At 34.8% G+C, this 17,712-nt stretch overlaps 1 pseudogene; it reads right to left on the bottom strand.

Moving 5' to 3' along the window:
- Nucleotides 1-677: 677 nt before the first annotated feature.
- On the bottom strand, nt 678-1,124 carry LOC100617338 (60S ribosomal protein L34-like; annotated as a pseudogene).
- Between the last annotated feature and the right edge of the window lie 16,588 nt (nt 1,125-17,712).

The following is a 17,712-nucleotide window of genomic DNA, read 5'->3' as shown; positions in this document are numbered from 1 at the left end:
ATGTCTGTAGTACCTCTACCTCCATTGTAACTAAATACCATCAGGTGTGTGTCCCCATACCAGCAGCAGTTCTCTGGTCACAAGCCAGAGCATCCAGTCACTGCAGCAACAAGTAATAGTGTCACCCAGATCACCTATTCTATTTCAATAAGAAATAGTTTACACAGATTACATTTCTATTTCAAAGCACAAGAATAGTTTGCCTTGATAAGAGAGAAGAGCAATCTCTTAAATGGAAAACTAATTCCCTATAGATGGTGAGTTCCTCCAAGATAGAGTTATCAAATACACTGGTTGCATCTGGCAACATTTTTGGGTACAATCTTAATCTGATCAAAATGGGGAAGTTCTAGATTAGGAAATATTTTACTTTTAATTTCTAAAATTTAATTTTGATGAGGAAATATTTAACAAAAAAAGAAAAATTCAATAGAACATAGATAATGTTAATATGTAGTGTCTTAAGTCAACATATAGCCCACAGGGATCACTATGTATGGCATAGTAGGCGCTGTTTAAATCTGAGTTTGGTGGCACTATTTCTGATAATAGATGTAATATCATTTGCAAAACAACAAACAAACAACAAAAAACATCAAATTGCAATATCTCCTGAAGAACTAACTGAATGAAATGTTTTAAATTGCTTATTAGTAAAAAAAAAAATCATATCCTTTTTATTTACTTTCTTGACTCTGTCTTGTGCTTCAACACCTTCACAACAATTTCTGCTCCTCAATCAGGAAAGCACATTTGATCCAATCACACACATTTAGCACACATGGAGCCGCCATGAGCTGTGCTGACATTCTTTTTTTTTTGTCTTTGAGAGCCTCATCCAAACTTTAGGTCTAAATGAATGAACACCTCAAAATCTTCCTGGACACATACCACAGACTGATTTGGGTGCATTTCAAACTTTATTGGGATAAAGATAAGCAATTCTATTACCTTGGTGACAGTTGAGTTTTGCTAGAAACTGTATTGTAGGACAACCTATGATGATATGTCAGTCACTGAACCATTTTTAATTTCTGTCAGTTCCACCTCCAGAAGAGGGAAAAGTTCAGTGAAAAGAGTCTGATCCAAACAAAAACTAAGTGGATGAAAATCACCTATCTATTCAAAGAAATGCAGATCCACAAAACTAGTCTATCACTTATCTTAAACAGACGTAAAAGAATAATCTACTAGCCACAGCATATGAGGATAAAGATGAATTAAATTTTATTTTTAAAATTAATGCCTAAATGACCAGATATTTCTCCCTTTAAAAGGGTTCATCTTTAGTGATATTATTTAGAAACAAAAAAGAAGTATAATCTACATGGAATTGAAATTGTTGCTTATCTAATAATTATGAGGTTTTTGAATGAAACGAATTCAAGAGATCTATCAGCCATACAGATGACAGAGAAACATAGGCTTGCATAGTGGGAGTGTATATATTGTTATACAGTTATGCCTGACTTTTCATGACCCCGTTTGGAGTTTTTTTGACAAGAAACTGAAATGGTTTGCCATTTCCTTCTCCAGCTTGCTTTACAGAGGAAGAAACTGAGGCAAACAGTTAAATGACTTGTCCAGGGTCACATAGCTAGTAAGTGCCTAAGGTTGAATTTAAACTCAGGTCTTTCTGCCTCTAAGCCCAACACTCTATCCACAGAGCCACCTATACCACAATATATAATCAGTGATGATTTATAAAAGAAAATCAGAATCACAGAATGATGAAAGGCAGATAATTTATACATGAATTTGAATTTCTTCTATGATATACGCTACAATTTGCCATATTTTTTTACGTGAAAATATACAATGGGTACAAGGCAAACCCAGTAGGTCCTGATCTAGCCTATTCTACTATGGCTTAGTTCTAATTATTAGGAAATTGTTTTTCCTTCTTACATCGTGCTTAACTGCTTAACAACCTATGCACAGACCCTCCTTCTACCCTCTAAGCCCAGTTGTAACAAGCCTGATTTTTTCCTTATGTGACAACTTTTCAAATACTTGAGGACAATTATCATGTTAATTCCAAGTCTTGTCTTCATCAACTAATCTTGATATGACAATATCAAGACTTGCCTCCCCTTATCACTGTCCAAGTAATTGATATCTTTGCTCAAATGTGTCTCCTAAAACAGAACATAATGCTCCATTCACTAAATGACAGGTTTTTTTTTTCTGTCAGGTTTTATTTAAAAAAAAAAGCAGCAGATCAATATTATAATTCAAGAATCTAATCTAAGTATGCACTTGACAATGAAGCACATCTGAGTATGGAGTGAAAAAAAAAGGTTTTCCAGAAAATCTTCCACCATTTTATCTCCAGTTACCCAAATATGTGGTATGATTCCAGTAGAGTCCAGTAAGACTGTCACTCCCATATTCCTGTATACTTTACCACTTAAATGTAGTCAAATATTGCTTTAGTTTTGGGGTCTGCCATTTCTCTGTTAACTTCTAAAGAGGATGCCGTCCTCTAAAAACCTCAGATATTTTTCAGAAAAACTGCTTTCTACCCATGCCTTACCCATCTTGTATTTGTCAAATTGATGTTCCTGGACATGAGGAAGACTTTATATTATTCCTATTAAATTTGATCTTATTAGATTTCAGATACTGACTGTCAATTAGTGTGTTAACTGTCTCAACCAGCTTTTTTTTTACCTGCAAATTGAATCAGCATGCTATCTATGCCTTTGTCTGTCATTGAGAGCAAATTTAAACAGCATAGGGCTGAGCAGAGATTTACTGGGACACTCCACTGGAGACCTACTGCCATGCTGAAATCTCTTTAGGTCATTAATTACTGCTCTTTGGGTCTAGCCATTCAACCAATTTTTAATCCATTTAACTGTGCTATCTTCTAGTCCACATCTCTCCACTTTTTCCTGTAATAACTTGTGAGACTTTATCAAATGCTTGATAAAATCGGAGAAAACTATCTACAGCATTCCTCTCATCTACTAGTCTTAGTTGCAAAAGGAAATCGGTATAGTCTGACATTACATATTATTGATGGAGTCATAGTTACTCTTAGTGATAATTATTTCCTTTACTAGATATTTTCTGACCACTTGATTAATAAAACATTCTCAAATGTTGCTTAGAATGAGAGTTCAGTTTCAGTGGCTTATAATCTTCAATCTTCTTTCTCTTACCATCTTTCAAAATCAAGATATTTTTCCCTTCTTTAGTCCTATAATATTTCTATTATTCCCCATGATCTTTCAGAGGGCTCAACAAATACATTTGCCAGTTCTATTCAGTCACCCAGAGTACTGTTTATGAGGGCTTAGTTATCTTCAAGGGTAGCTAGGTGCTTAGTCTTTTTCTGAATTATCTTGCATATCAATGCCTATTAGTCATTTTCAATTTGTCCTTAAATTTTCAAAGATGAGTCTCCTTAGCAAACAAAATTGAAGCAAAAAAAAGTTGAAAAGCTCCACCTTATCTCCACTGACTACTATCCTCATCTCACCCAAATTGTCATGGTCTGATACCATCTTTGATTCCCCTGTAATGGGGAACTCTTCTAGAGGGATGTTAGATGTTACAACACAACTAGGAGCTCTGTAGGCCAGTTAAACACAAAACCCTTGGCTTATGGAAACAAAGTTTATTTAATAAAGGAAATAAGAAAAACTGGTAGGTAGGACCCTAGTACTCTTCAGACTAACTCCACCCAACTTTTAAGTCCCCTGCTTAAGGGGAGCCTTCTGTTTCTTCTCTGGGCCCTGCCTACAGCTCCATGTGCTACCTAAAATGCTTCCCCACACTATATGACTTATCCTAATCTTCCCACTAATAAAGAAGGGAAATAACCTTGGTTTGGCTACACTAAGTAACCCAAAATTATAGATGGAAAGCTTTGGACTACCTTAGCCCAAGAGGAATTCTGGCAGATGATCTTAGGACTCAGGGGAAATGGTTTCCTCCAAATAAATTCTCTATCTAGAAGTCAAACATTTCTCCATGAAAGGGAGAATCTCTTAAAGCAAAACCCCTCCTTTAGCTTGATGGTTATTCAATCAGAGAGACAAAAACCTACTTCTAGCTCAGAGGAAAATCCAAGAATGAAGTGAAGTTCAGTAGATTTTCAGTTCAAACTCCCAAAATTCCTTTTCTGACCCACAATCCTCTCCCAGGGTTTGTCTCAAAATTCCCTTCTTTCAACTAACCCTAGCAACCAGACTATCCCTATGTTCCTACACCCCTTTATTTCAATATAGGTAAAAATCCTCTTGTTTTTCTTAATTTTCTTCATCAGTCTCATCTTAAACTGAATTTTAGAAGTACAAATATTATTCCTATCGATTATGGTGAGTCTTTTCTATTCTCCTACCTTCATTTCTCCTTACTTGTAGATTGTAAATATTTTTAAAATCCAAATTGATTGGTAAGTTTCCTATACATTCACATAAGACTTCTTGTTCTTCCTAATCAGAATTTATTACTTTGGTATCTAGGAATTTCATTCCTGGGGGGTTTTCATACCTTCCTAGAATAACTTTTGTAGAATTTTTGACATGAAGATTCTCTGTTCTTTGAACCTTTTGAAATTTGTTCTCTAGAAATCTGAATTTCACATTAGACCATGCACAACTTTCCTAGCCATCACCATAATGAAAAATAAGATGGGACTGTCACTTTCCCAAAAGTCTCTTTCATTCTCAGGAGTCATTTACTCTTTGTTGGCAAGAATCAAATTCAAACTCCTTGTTTGTTCTCGATTGTTATGGAGAATAAAATAGCAAGCAAAGTCAACAAAATGCTACACTTTGGATGAAGAGTTCCTGCAAATGTCCAGAGAAATTAAGATCCCTTCAGTACTATATCATAATACTATCCCAGACTTATATTTCTAAAACTTTTCATTTTGTTTATTCCTTCTGGCCAGGTAGGCTATTTTTATATCCCAGCAAAGAAAATTCCTTATATTTTTGTGTATAGCATGCAATATATAGTATTAAAGAAAAGAGTGGATTGGTCAAATAATGGGAATGAGAGATGACCAATCAATCCATACTACCAGGCACTGTGCAAAGCATTGTAGATATAAAAGAGGCACAAGTCTCTGTCTTCGAGGAACATATAGTCTAAGTGGGAAAACAATATGCAAGCAAATACAAACAAAACAAGCCATAAGCAGGATAAGTAGGAAATAGTTAACAGAAGGAAGGCCCTGGGATTAAGAAGGGTTGGAGAAGTCTTCCTATAAAAGGTGAGATTTTATTTGGGACTTCAAAAGGTCAGGGAGTGTCAGTAATGAGACTGGAAGAAGGAGAGTATTACAGCAATGGGAAACAGCCAGAGAAGATGCCTTGAACTGTGAGATATAGTATCTTGTTTGTGAAACAACCAGAAGGCTGTCACTGGATCAAAGGGTACATGTGAGGTATAAGAAAAATAGAATGGTAGGAGGGGGCTTTTAGAAAGCCAAAAAGAGAATTTTGTATTTGATCCAAGAGACAATAAGAAGTCACTGGAGTTTATTGATTTGAGGTTGCATGATCAGTTTTATATCAAGGAAACTAATTTTAGTGGCTTAATGGAGGATGGATTGAAAAGGGGAAAGCCTTGAGATAGGCACTAGCAGGCTATTGCAATAATTCATGCATGAAGTGATGAGGGTCTGCACTATAATAATAGCATGTCAGAGGAGAGAAAGGGGCCTATATACTAGAGATTTCTTGTGAAAATGTGGAATTGACAGGCCCTGGGAAAATATCAGATATAAGAAATGAGACATATTGAGGAATACAAGATGATACTCAAGTTGCAAGTCTAAGAGACTTATATGATGGTGTTGGTTTCTACAGTACTAGGAAGGGTAGGGGTGGGGAGAGTTTAAGGAGAAAGATAAGTTCCATTTTAACATACTGTATTTAAGATATCTCCTAGAAATTCAGTTTGGGATGTCTGAAAGGCAGTTGGAAATGTAAAATTGGAGTTCAGGAGAGGTATTGCAGCAGGATAGATAGATTTGAAAATCATCAACATAGAGAAGGTAAGTAAATCTGTGGGAATTGATGAGATTGCTAAGTAAAGTCATATAGAGGTAAAGAGAGAAGTCCTAGTAAACAACCTTGAGGGACAACAACTTCTAGAGGGAATAATCTGGAAAAGGATCCAGCAAAGGAGAAAGAGGACTGATCAGCGAAGTAGGAAGAGAACCAAGAGAGTAGTATTCTGAAAACCTGGAATTTCACTAGTTCCTACACAATACCAAGAGATTTTGAGGATTTCCCTCAGTATGTTAGGTAATAATAGAGAATTATTGGGATGGCACATAAAAATTTGCAAAGGATCTATTAATCTTTTGAAAATGGTAGAATAACAAGTAAACAAGAGGGCAATTCCTCCCACCTCTCTAACATCTCAAGCAAATAAGAAAATTTCCTTCTACCCTCCCTGTGGAGTAAAAATAGCAATGACAGAAAGAGATTAGAAGAAAAATTCACCATATGCACACCATTCCAGAAAAAATATTAATGACCAACTCACTATCTATACTAATCAATATTAAGCTCCTATTCCATGCCAGGCATTGTGTTAAACATTGAGGATATAAATACAAATAAACATATAGTTATTGCCTTCAAGGGCCTTACTTGATTCATCTCCATTAGTACTCTTGTTTCTGGAACCCATACCTACAACCTGTGGATTGACAAAGGACCTCTGCTTTATTCCTTTCATTATATTGGCTGTAATTCCTGGGATAAGCTTGTAGACTTAAACTTTTTTAGTGTCCAGAGTTAGTGTAGCCTCAAGAATTTGATGAGCAAAATCCTGTTAGGGAAGAAAGGGGACAGAGGTAGAGAAGTATGGAGTCAGGGAGAAGGAAGATATGGAGGAAGGGCAATATTGGTTATAACTGTCTAGAAATCAACAACCATATAGAAGATAGATGGGAAAAAAGTGTATAAAAACCAGTTGTAAAACTGTCTCATCATCCATATAAGAGAGGATATTTCTCCAATATCTTTGGAGCCAGTCCTCTGAAGTCAGCCTAGAGATCAAAGAAGGTTAATCATTTAGAAGATGATGAAGATGAAAACATTAGGAGTTTAAAAGATGGAATTTCAGTCCAATCCTAGGGGCTTCTCAAATATGACTTGCAATGGATTCCCAACTAGTTACTCTCACTCTTAGAAGAACACATATCCTATTCAACTCTGATTTATAAAAGAAAATAGCCAGCAAGGGCAGGAGGAGGAACACCACAAGGTTAGTTCTATCTCAGTCAATCAAATATGGTAGAGAAATGGTCCTTAATCAGAAGAACTGTACTCAAAGATATCATTAAAAAATCAGCAGAGTAATATGACAGATAAAAGGTAACAGAGTAGGAAAAATGAATGGTCGAAGAAAAGAGGACCAGAATAAATATTTCAAATCAAAAAGTCAAAATCTCTTTAGTCAGGTGAGCATAGTGAAACCAAATTTGTCAACATTCCATTCAAATAATTCCAAGAACTTCTGGAATGATTCAGGTTAGCAAAGAACAAAATGAAAAAATTCAAGAAAAATGATGATAAGAGAAACAAGAAATTTTATAATGACTAAAAAATCTATAAACAATTAAAAATAGCACATTCTATATATTTGTACCAAATTTCATAGCAGCTAATTTCTTAAAGAAAAACTAAGTATATTGCAAAACTGTGTTGACACTAACACAATAGTAGTAGACCTTAACATTCCTCTTTCAAAGCCTGACAAGGAAAAATAAGATAAATAAGAAACAAACTGTCAGGGTGACAGGATATTTGGCAAAATTAGATTTTATTTACCTATGAGACTTCTGAATGTGGATAAATAAAATCAATGAACAATTAGCTAAAGTCAGAAAAAAGAGAAAGAGAAGTGAAAGTACCATAATTTTAAATAAAGAAAAACAGAAAAATAGACAATTATTGAAACTATTCTACATACCTCTATTCCAATAAAATTGAGAATTCAAAGGAAATGGATAAGCATATACAAGAATATAAATTAATTCAAATTTTAAAAATATATAGGTGTATTGAGCCAGTCTCAGATTTTTAAAAAATCAAAGTATAAATAAACTGCCAAAAAATTCACTGACCTAACTGATTTACAAAGAAATTTTATAAAACACTAAAAAAGCAAATTGATATTAATACTAATATTTTCTCCAATATTGTGAAAGAATACATTTCACCTAACTCCTTTTATGAGACAAATATTATCTGAATACTCAAATTTGGAGGAAACAATGCAAAAATATTAAAGAAGGCATAGAATATTAGACTTCAAACTCATCAATCAATAATTAATAAAAGTACTGATTCTAGTAAGAAATAGAAAAAAAATAAAGAACTGGAATTAAAGTAAATAACACCCAACTGGTGAATAGCTAAAAATACTATATGAATGTACTGACAAAAATAAAACTATCAGAAATTCAGACATGTGAAAGAATAGACATGAGCTGATAACTGCAAAATAAGTAGTATCAAATGAAAAATGTACTGGATTACAAGACTATAAATTGAATCATCACTAAAAATGAAATGGCAGTAACTGAAGACCAACATGGTTCTAGTGAATGGTTAATGAAATATATTTACTTCCTCTAATATGGAGATCATGAACTATATCAGAAAACTATCTACATATAATTTTGTTTCCATTTCATACATATCTTGAATATCATATTCATCAGTTTCATTTTATGTAAAGATTATTCTCCATTCAATCACTTCTCTTAATTTACATTCAGTCATTTTGTGAATTTTTTCCCTATTTTTATATGTTCAAAATTGCCATTTTATATTGAGTGTTTCTGTTTAACTTCCTTGTTACAAATTGAGGCTTAAGTTAAAGTAATGATGTCATGTTTCCATAAACACCTGTGTTATAAAACAAAAGGCAAAAACAAAACTTACTAAAAAAATAATTCATATGCATCTGTACTTTTGCAGGGAATAAAGAACATGACATCAGCATGACAAAGAAACTTAAAGATCACTACCTATAGGAAGCTCTTTCCTGTTCTTGGTAGTAGTTAGTATTCTCTCTCTTTGTACACATAAATACAATTCATTTACCTTAATTGTGATATCCATAGCATAATATTAGACATATATTAGCAATGATATAGATGATATATAGTAATATGTATATTACAAATATTATGACATACATATGCCATGATAAAGGCGATTAGGAGATGCAATGGTTAGAGCACTAACCTGACTTCCTGACTTGGGCGCAGGCAGACCTAAATTCAAATCCATCCTCAGACATATTTTTTAATATAACAATTTTTTTTATTTTTCCAGATTCCATGTCAATACCACTTTTCAATATTTAATTTATGTTTTTTTTCATTCTATATTCTCTCTCTTCCTTCCACCATTTACCCTTTCCCAAGAAGGCAGATAATATGACATAGATTGAAGACTTATTATCATACAATACATATTTAAATATATTTCATGTAAAGGATACATATTGCTTTCACTAAATAAAAATTCGTGGAGGAAATAAAAATATGTTTCAATTTGTTTTTGGACTTCATTTGTTCCTTCTACGGAGGTGGATATTCTTTTTTGTCATGAATTATTTGTAGTTGTCTTGTATCCTTACTTTGTTATTAATAGTCAAGTCATTCACAATTGACCATATTATTGTTATTATGTACAACATTCCCCTGGTTCTTTTCACTTCAGTTTGCATTACTTTATAAGTCTTTCTATTTTTTGTGATCATCTTGTTTGTCATTTCTTATATGAAATTCCATTACAAACTTATACCACAATTTGTTTAGCCATTCCCCAATTGATGGGCATCCCTTCAGTTTTCATTTCTTTGCCCCTACAAAATAAAGAGCTGCTATAAATATTTTACACAAGCAAGTCCTTTCCCCTATGTTTAATCTCTTTGGGATAGAGTAGTGGCATTATTGGGTCAAAGGGCAGGCACAATCTTATGACCCTTCAGGCATGGTTCCAGACTTTCCTGCAGAATGGTTATATCATTTCACAACTCCATCCGGAAATGTTTTAGTGTCCCAACTTTTCTACATCCCCTCCAATATTTATCAAATTCCATATTTATCATGTTAGCCAGTATGATGGATGTGAGGAGGTATCTCTCAGAGTTGTTTTAATTTACATTTCTCAAGTCATTAGTGATTTGGAACATTTTTTCATATGACCAAATATAATTTTAAATTATTCTTCTGAGAACTGCTTGTTAATATCTCATGACCATTTGTCAATTGGGAAATGTTTTGTATTCTTATAATTTTTACTCAGTCCTCCATATATCTGAGAAATGAAGCCTTTGTCAGAGAGACTCATAATAAAGAGATTTTCCACAGTTTTAAATTTGCCTTTTAAATTTGTTTGCATTTTATTTGTTTGTGCAGAAACTTTTTAATTTAATGTAGTCAAAGTTATCTATTTTACATCTTATAATATTCCCAGTCCCTGGTATTCAGACCCAAACATCTATATCCTATATCTACCTCAGAAAGCAAAAATTGATATCCAGCATTTACCTACTCTTACGTTGTTTGTCCAATCTGAATAAGAAGGGAGGAAATTTAGGAATTGGCAAAGTCTAACTCCATTCTGCAAAGCTGTGGAGAAGATTAACCCCAGTAGTGAGAGTAGAGCATCCAAAAATCAAAGCCATAGTCTAGCTAGAGCAAGACATGTAGCCCCATGAATTCACCTGATGTTTCTAACCCCTCCTTGCTGTACTTTGTAGAAACTGCATGTCCTTCCAAGAAATTACTGATACAGTCATTCTATGAGAATCTGGATTAGATGATTACACACTGACAAATTGATTTATCAGCCTATAGAAAACTCTGTCTAGATTCAATGAGGTAAACCAAATCTGTTATACCAATCTTGTAAATCATTGACAGCCACTGTATATATTAAAAGCTTACCCAATCTTTTAGCTTATGTAATTAGCTCTATATAACACTTGCTGTGACCAATAAATTTTGCCATGATTCATGATCAAGTGTCTCAGTCCCTCCCAATCCCAGAAAGCTATCCATTCTTCTCATCCCGTCTCCTGAATCCACAATTACCTCCAGCAGGCCTGGAACTTTTATCCATAGTTCTGATAGGTAAACTATTTTGTACTATCACCCTTTTTTATCTAAATCGTTTATCCGTTTTTGGTTTATTTTGATATCTGGTGTGAGGTATTGGTTTATACCTAATTTCTGCCATACTTTTTTCTAGTTTTGCTTTTTTCCAGTAGTTTTTGTAAAATAGGGAGTTCTACTTCCAAAAGCTAAGATCTTTGGGTTTGTCAAACATAATGGTGATTTACCATTACTTTTGAATGCCTAATTTGTTCCATTGGTCCCCCACTCTATTTCTTAACAAGTTCCAGATTGCTTTTATGGTTACTACTTTATAATATAGTTTGAGATCCAGTAGAGATGAGCCATCTCCCTTCATATTTTTCATTAATTCACTTGATATTTTAGGTCTTTTTTTGCTTCAGATATTTAATAGCTATGTGATCATTACATCTGTCTACCTAAGTTTCTTCAACTATAAAATGAGCATTATATAAACACCTGTCTCCTAGGCTTGTTTTGGGGATGAAATGAGATAATAATTCTTAAAGCATTTTGCAAACTTGAAAGTGCTATATAAATGCTAGCTATTTCTACTATAATTACTATCACTACTGCCTACTACCACTAATATTATCACCACTAATACCACCACCACCACTACTACTACTTACACTACTACCATTACATTTTGGCAGAGGCTCTAAATGTGAGTATTAAAAAATAAGTCTATCTTTCTATCTTTACATGCATATATACACATATGTTTTATCTATGCATATATATATACACATGTATATGAAATGAATGTGATGAAATAGACCCTTCTATCCTCTGCTAATGTCTGAAGTTTGTTGAAGCTCAGGTTTATTGCTTCCATGTGAGAGAGAAGTTGCAAAAGGAGGAAAATTCAGATCCAGCAAGGCAAAAGAACAGTCCAAGCGGTGGAAGGGCAAGGAAGACTCAAGATTCCAGGAAGGAACAGAGGAGTTCAGGGGATTAAAAAACTGTCAGTTCACTTCTGATCAGCTCTCTCCTAGAGTGGAGGGTCTTAGAGGAGGACCTCTGAGACAGAAGATTCCTCTGGACATTGACTACCTTCCAGTGAACCCCTAAATCTCTCTGGTTCCAAGTGAAGACAAAAGTAGATTGAGACTTTATAGAAAGCCACCTACTCAGATTTCTCTTCCCCCTAATTGTCCTGAACTTCAACTCATAGCTAGATTAGCTTAGGAGGAAAGACAAACCCAACAACTGACCAAAGCAGGGACAGGCAGACAGTCTGAATCCCTCAGGATTTGGGGGGAGTTCAGTTGTTAATCTATCAGGATTCCTATCTCCCACTTTCCTCAACCAAACACCCTTATCCTTCCTTCCCAGTGTGTCTCCAAGAATAAACTATAACCTTTCAGATCAGGTCTGCCTACTTTATGATATTAAAGAAGGAGACTGAAGACTTGGGGGAAATCATACCATTCCCCAAAAGGGAGAATAGTTCAAGACCAGGACCAAGGAGTGAACTATGTCTCAAAGGGAAAAGTGGCAGTTGGGATATTGGGAAGACCCAGAGGCAGGAAGTTTACCCTGTCTCTCAGCAACAGCTAAGACCAAGAAGGGAGGTAGTGGGTCATTTCTCAAAGACCTCCTCCAGTTCTTAACTTCCACCTCCCAAACCCAATCTCTGAGGAGACATATTCTGTCCCTCTGGAAGACTAATTTGCCTTCTTCCCCAATGGGAAGAGAGGGGAGAATCAATCTCTTCCTTGTCTCCATTTCTTCAGTTCTCTTACCCTTTCTCACCAGTTCCCCAGTGGGTGAGTGTGTGACCTCCTTCTGGTCATATATTACACATGGTACTATCTATCCATCTCATGCTCTGCTATCCTGTTCTCCTTTTGCCTTCAACTTTTGCTAACATTAGGGTCTTTTCCAATGAGTTCTGTCTTCTTATTATGTGGCCAAAGTATTTAAGCTTCAGCTTTAATATTTGTGCTTTCAAAGAATAGGTTTTATTTATTTATTTATTTAATATATTATTATATTATATTATATTATTTATTTATTTATTTAAGTATTAACTGATTTGTCCTCCTTGAAATCCAAAGGACCATTAAAAATCTTCTCCAGTACAATTCAAAACCATTGATTCTGAGGAACTCAGATTTTTTATAGTCCAATATTGACAGACATACATTACTCCTGCAGGGGAAAACATAGTTTTGACTATATGGGCCTTTGTTGGGCCTGTGATATCTCTACTTTTTATTATGCTTTCCAAATTTGTTTTAGCTTTCCTTCCAAGAAATAAGTGTCTTTTAATTTCATGACTGCAGTCACCATCTGCAGTGATCTTTAAGCCCAAGAATATAAAATCTGCTTTGACTTCTCTCTCTATTTGCCAGGAAATGGTGGGATTGGTTATCATGATCTTAATTTTCTCATGCTAAATTTCAAACCAACTTTTATGCTCCTCTTTCACCTTCATCAAGAGGCTTCTTAATTCTTCTTCACTCTCTGCCTTCAGAGTGGTGTGGTCCCCATATCTGAGATTGTTGCTATTTTCCTCAGTAACTTTAATTCTGGCTTTTGATTCATTCAGCCTGGCATGTTGCATGTAACACTTTGCATATATATTAAATAATTAAGGTGAAAATATATAGCCTTGCTATGCTCCCTTCTCAATTTCAATCAGTTGTTCTGTTTTGTTCTAACTTGCTTCTTGGCCTGCATACAGGTCCCTCAGCATACGCCTAAGATGATCTGGTACTCCCATCTCTCTGAAGACTTACCACCTTTTGTTGTGGTCCAGTCAAAGACTTTAGTGTAGCCAAGGAAGCAGCTGTCTTTTTATAGAACTATCTTACTTTCTTCATAACCCTGCAATTGTTGGCAACTTGAACTCCAGTTCCTCTGCCTCTTTGAAAACCCGTCTGTGGTTCTGGTAATTGTTTGATTGACATATTGCTGAAGCCTAACTTGTAGAATCTGAAACATAACCTTGAAGGCATGTGAGAAGAGCATAATTGTTCAGTAATTTGAACATATTTTGGCATTATCCTTCTTTAGGATTGGGACATAAATTGTTGTTTTTTATTCTTATAGACACTGTTGAGTTTTCCAGATTCAGTGGCATACTGATTATAGCATTTCAGCATCATTTTTTGGATTTTAGATAATTCAGCAGGAATTCTGTCACTTTCACTAACCTTATTGTTGCATATAGTAGTCACTTAATGGATTCTTGTTCCATTAGGCTGTATGGAATATCCACAGTTATGTAATCAAATGGTCATTGAAATATGAAAGCAATCCTAATAATGATGCTTCTAATAATTGTGACGATAAAATATTGATGTAGTACTATTAGATTTACAAAGTACTTTCTTCACAACTATTAGTTAAGGTCCGACTATAATTTTACCCATTTTACAGATAAGAAAAACAAAGTCCTAAGAATCACTTCTCCATGATTACACAGTTAATATCTAAGTCATGATTCCAACTCAGGTCAACTTTCTTTAAGGTCAGAGTTCAGTTCACTAACCTGGATGTCATACAAAGATTTGTGTTTCTGTGACACAGTATCATTGCTTGACATAGAAATATGATTGCCATGATGAAATAGGGAAAAACAAAACAAAAACCAAGCCTCTTGATCAGGACTCAGACTAGTTGAATTATAGATTAAAACCAACTACTGAGTAGCAGGGAGACCTTAGGTAAATCTCAGAGTCCTCATCTACAAAATAAGGGAATTAAATGAATGGTTAATAAAATTCCTTATAGATCTAAGTTTGAATAGGGTGAAAGAATAAAGTCAGTACTAAGCATTTTAGGTAGACTCACAAAGCAGACTGTGAAATTCCCCTGCTGCCTAGGCTCTAGGATATTTCCATTTGTTTCCTATCAGAAAGGAAAAATGCAAGAAATTAAGGTCATCCCTCAAGCTACCAGATGGAATTTCTTGATTGCCTTTGGGGATAATCCTGCCCCAATATTACACAGCATAAGAGATGGGACAATCATCCATAATTGGTCCTTGGCAGGGCTCATTGGCCCAATTAGAAGGAGCATGGCCCTGGTACAATGACATGTGTTCATAGGACAAAAAATCCCAGCTCTTTCCCTCAGAAGACTGCCATGAACATTATAATTTATCCCTAGTTAGTCTTAATTGGTAGATTCCAAATATGAGATATTAAGCATATGTTGTACAGTCACACTGTATTCTCTGGGCATTGACCATTTCATGCTGCCTAATCCGTGACAACATAAACTGGCCAACTGCCTTTGCATTTTCATTAATGTCTCAACTAGAGTAGATTTGAACCTTTTTATTTTTATACACAGGACACTCTCTTTCCTTACTTCTGGAGGAAAAGGAAGGGATTACTAGTATACCTTCCTTAATATCATTCATTGGAGCTGTGAAAATACAACATTAGGTGAAATAACAAAATGAGGGGAAGCAGTTAGTTCTGTTAGGGGAAAGTGTTATAGATGGGATAGTAAGCAAATTTCTCTATTTCCCTCTTCTTGAACATCTGGGGCTCAAAATACTAGCTTAGATCACTGCCAAACATCAGATTTTTGGCTTGAGTGGTCAGCCAAATGGCACTACAGTGAGATTTTGTGATATTACAATGGGTTTTGGATATAATGTATTATCAGTGTAAACAACATTAACTAGAATAATTTTAAGTACAGTATGCTTAAAAATCCTTGGGACCAAGAAACCAGAATATTTCTCTATAGGACTTTGTGATAACCCTATAGCTATGATGTGGAAGAATTAACATACCTAATAAAGAGAAGTAATAGAACTTGTGGAAAAAAAACATTCATTCCAACAAACACCAACTGATTGGTTTTCAGATAAACTATGCATATACAGGTTCTTAGTTATCCTTTTCTAATTGTTGGTCAATAAAACAACATGCCTTTCATTTTCACCTCCTATTTCTGTCCCTTTTGCCCTTATCTTAGAGAATTCTCTTACAATATCCCCAAACCACAAAAGAAAATGTAACTTAAGCATTCAAAACTAAACAATAAGCATTTTGTCAACAACTAGATGAAGCTCTCAACATATACAAAGTTTTATACATTTTATTTCTGTGGAAGGGTTTTAAAAGTCAAATATTTGTTTTATCTTTAGTTTTCTTATTTGCCTAAATTAATAATGTTTGAAAGAGAAAGCTTAAGAATGATTTCCCCTGGTTATTCTCCTACCTATATGTGTACTTTTTCTGAGTCTCTTTTGCTAAATCTTCTTCCATGTCATATTTACTAACTGTGGGAGACTCCACAGGTTCTTCTGTGGGCCCTCCCTACTATATCATCTTGGTGATCTAGTTATTTCCATGGATTTAATTATCATCTCTATGCAAATGATTCTCAGTTTTTTTTTTACTGAACGTGTCTCATATTTCTTATACCTCGACTTATACCTCATATACTAATTAAAATTTCAAATTAGATGTCAAATGTCATTTAATGAACATGTCTAAAACTGAACTTACTATCTTTCAGCCCAAATTCTTCCCTCCTCTCAATTTCTCTGTTATTTCTGGAGATACTGCAATCATCTCAATTTCCCAAGTTTCTAACTTTGTCTTTATCCTCAATCACTCACTCAAATTCACCCCACATATCCTGTCTTTCATCAATACTTACAATACCTTCAGATTTCTTCTATACAACTTCTGCTCTCCACTCATAAAACTGCCATTCTGGAAGAGATTTTCATCCCCTTATGTTTGAACTATTGTTATAACCTGCTAATGGGTCACCTTGCCTCAAGATTCCCCCCTCTGTCATCTACCTTCCACTTAGCTACTGAAGTGATCTCTCTAATGTGCAAATGTGACCCTGTCACTCAGCAAATTACAGTGATTTACTATTATCTCCATGATCTTGGATAAAATCCTCTGAGATTTTATCATGTTTGGCTTTTAAATGTGGCCATCACAACATACCCATTTCTACTTTTCCAGTCATCTTATCTTTATTCCCCTCCACAGGTCCAGAAACACCAGACTCCTTGCTCTTCCTTGAATATGTCCTTACTTCATGCCTTTCAGTTAGTATTGTCCAATAAATTCTCTCTGTCTCTGTCTCTGTCTCTGTGTTTCTCTCTCTTTTTCTCTCAATCTCTCTCTCTCTCTCTCTCTCTCTCTCTCTCTCTCTCTTTCTCTCTCTCTCTCTCTCTCTCTCTCTCTCTCTCTCTCTCTCTCTCTCTCTCAATCTCTCTCTCTTCCCCATTTCTGCCTCCTACTTTCTCTAACTTTATTCAAGACTCAGCTCAGTCAAGAAGTCTTCTCCAAGCTCCTTCCCCTACCTCTCAGTGTCTTCCCCCTGAAATTATTTTAAATAATATACATAATATATCTTGTACTTACACTGTTGTTTGCATATTTTCTTCTGTATTAAGATGTGAACTATTTGAGGTCAGCAACTGTGTGTGTTTATATTGTCCACATCTAGCACAATATTTAGTACATAGAAAGCATTTAATATTTGATGATAATGATTAAAACTTATCACTGAGAAATACCATGATAAACTATCCTTTGGTTCATAAATCTGTGGCACCAGAGTTCTGGTCTATTCTGGTGATTGTC

Source organism: Monodelphis domestica, chromosome 2, assembly GCF_027887165.1.
Source record: "Monodelphis domestica isolate mMonDom1 chromosome 2, mMonDom1.pri, whole genome shotgun sequence".
NCBI classification, from domain to species: Eukaryota; Metazoa; Chordata; class Mammalia; order Didelphimorphia; family Didelphidae; genus Monodelphis; species Monodelphis domestica.
The sequence above is the reverse complement of the archived record's forward strand: the minus strand, read 5'-3'. Positions and strand labels throughout refer to the sequence as shown.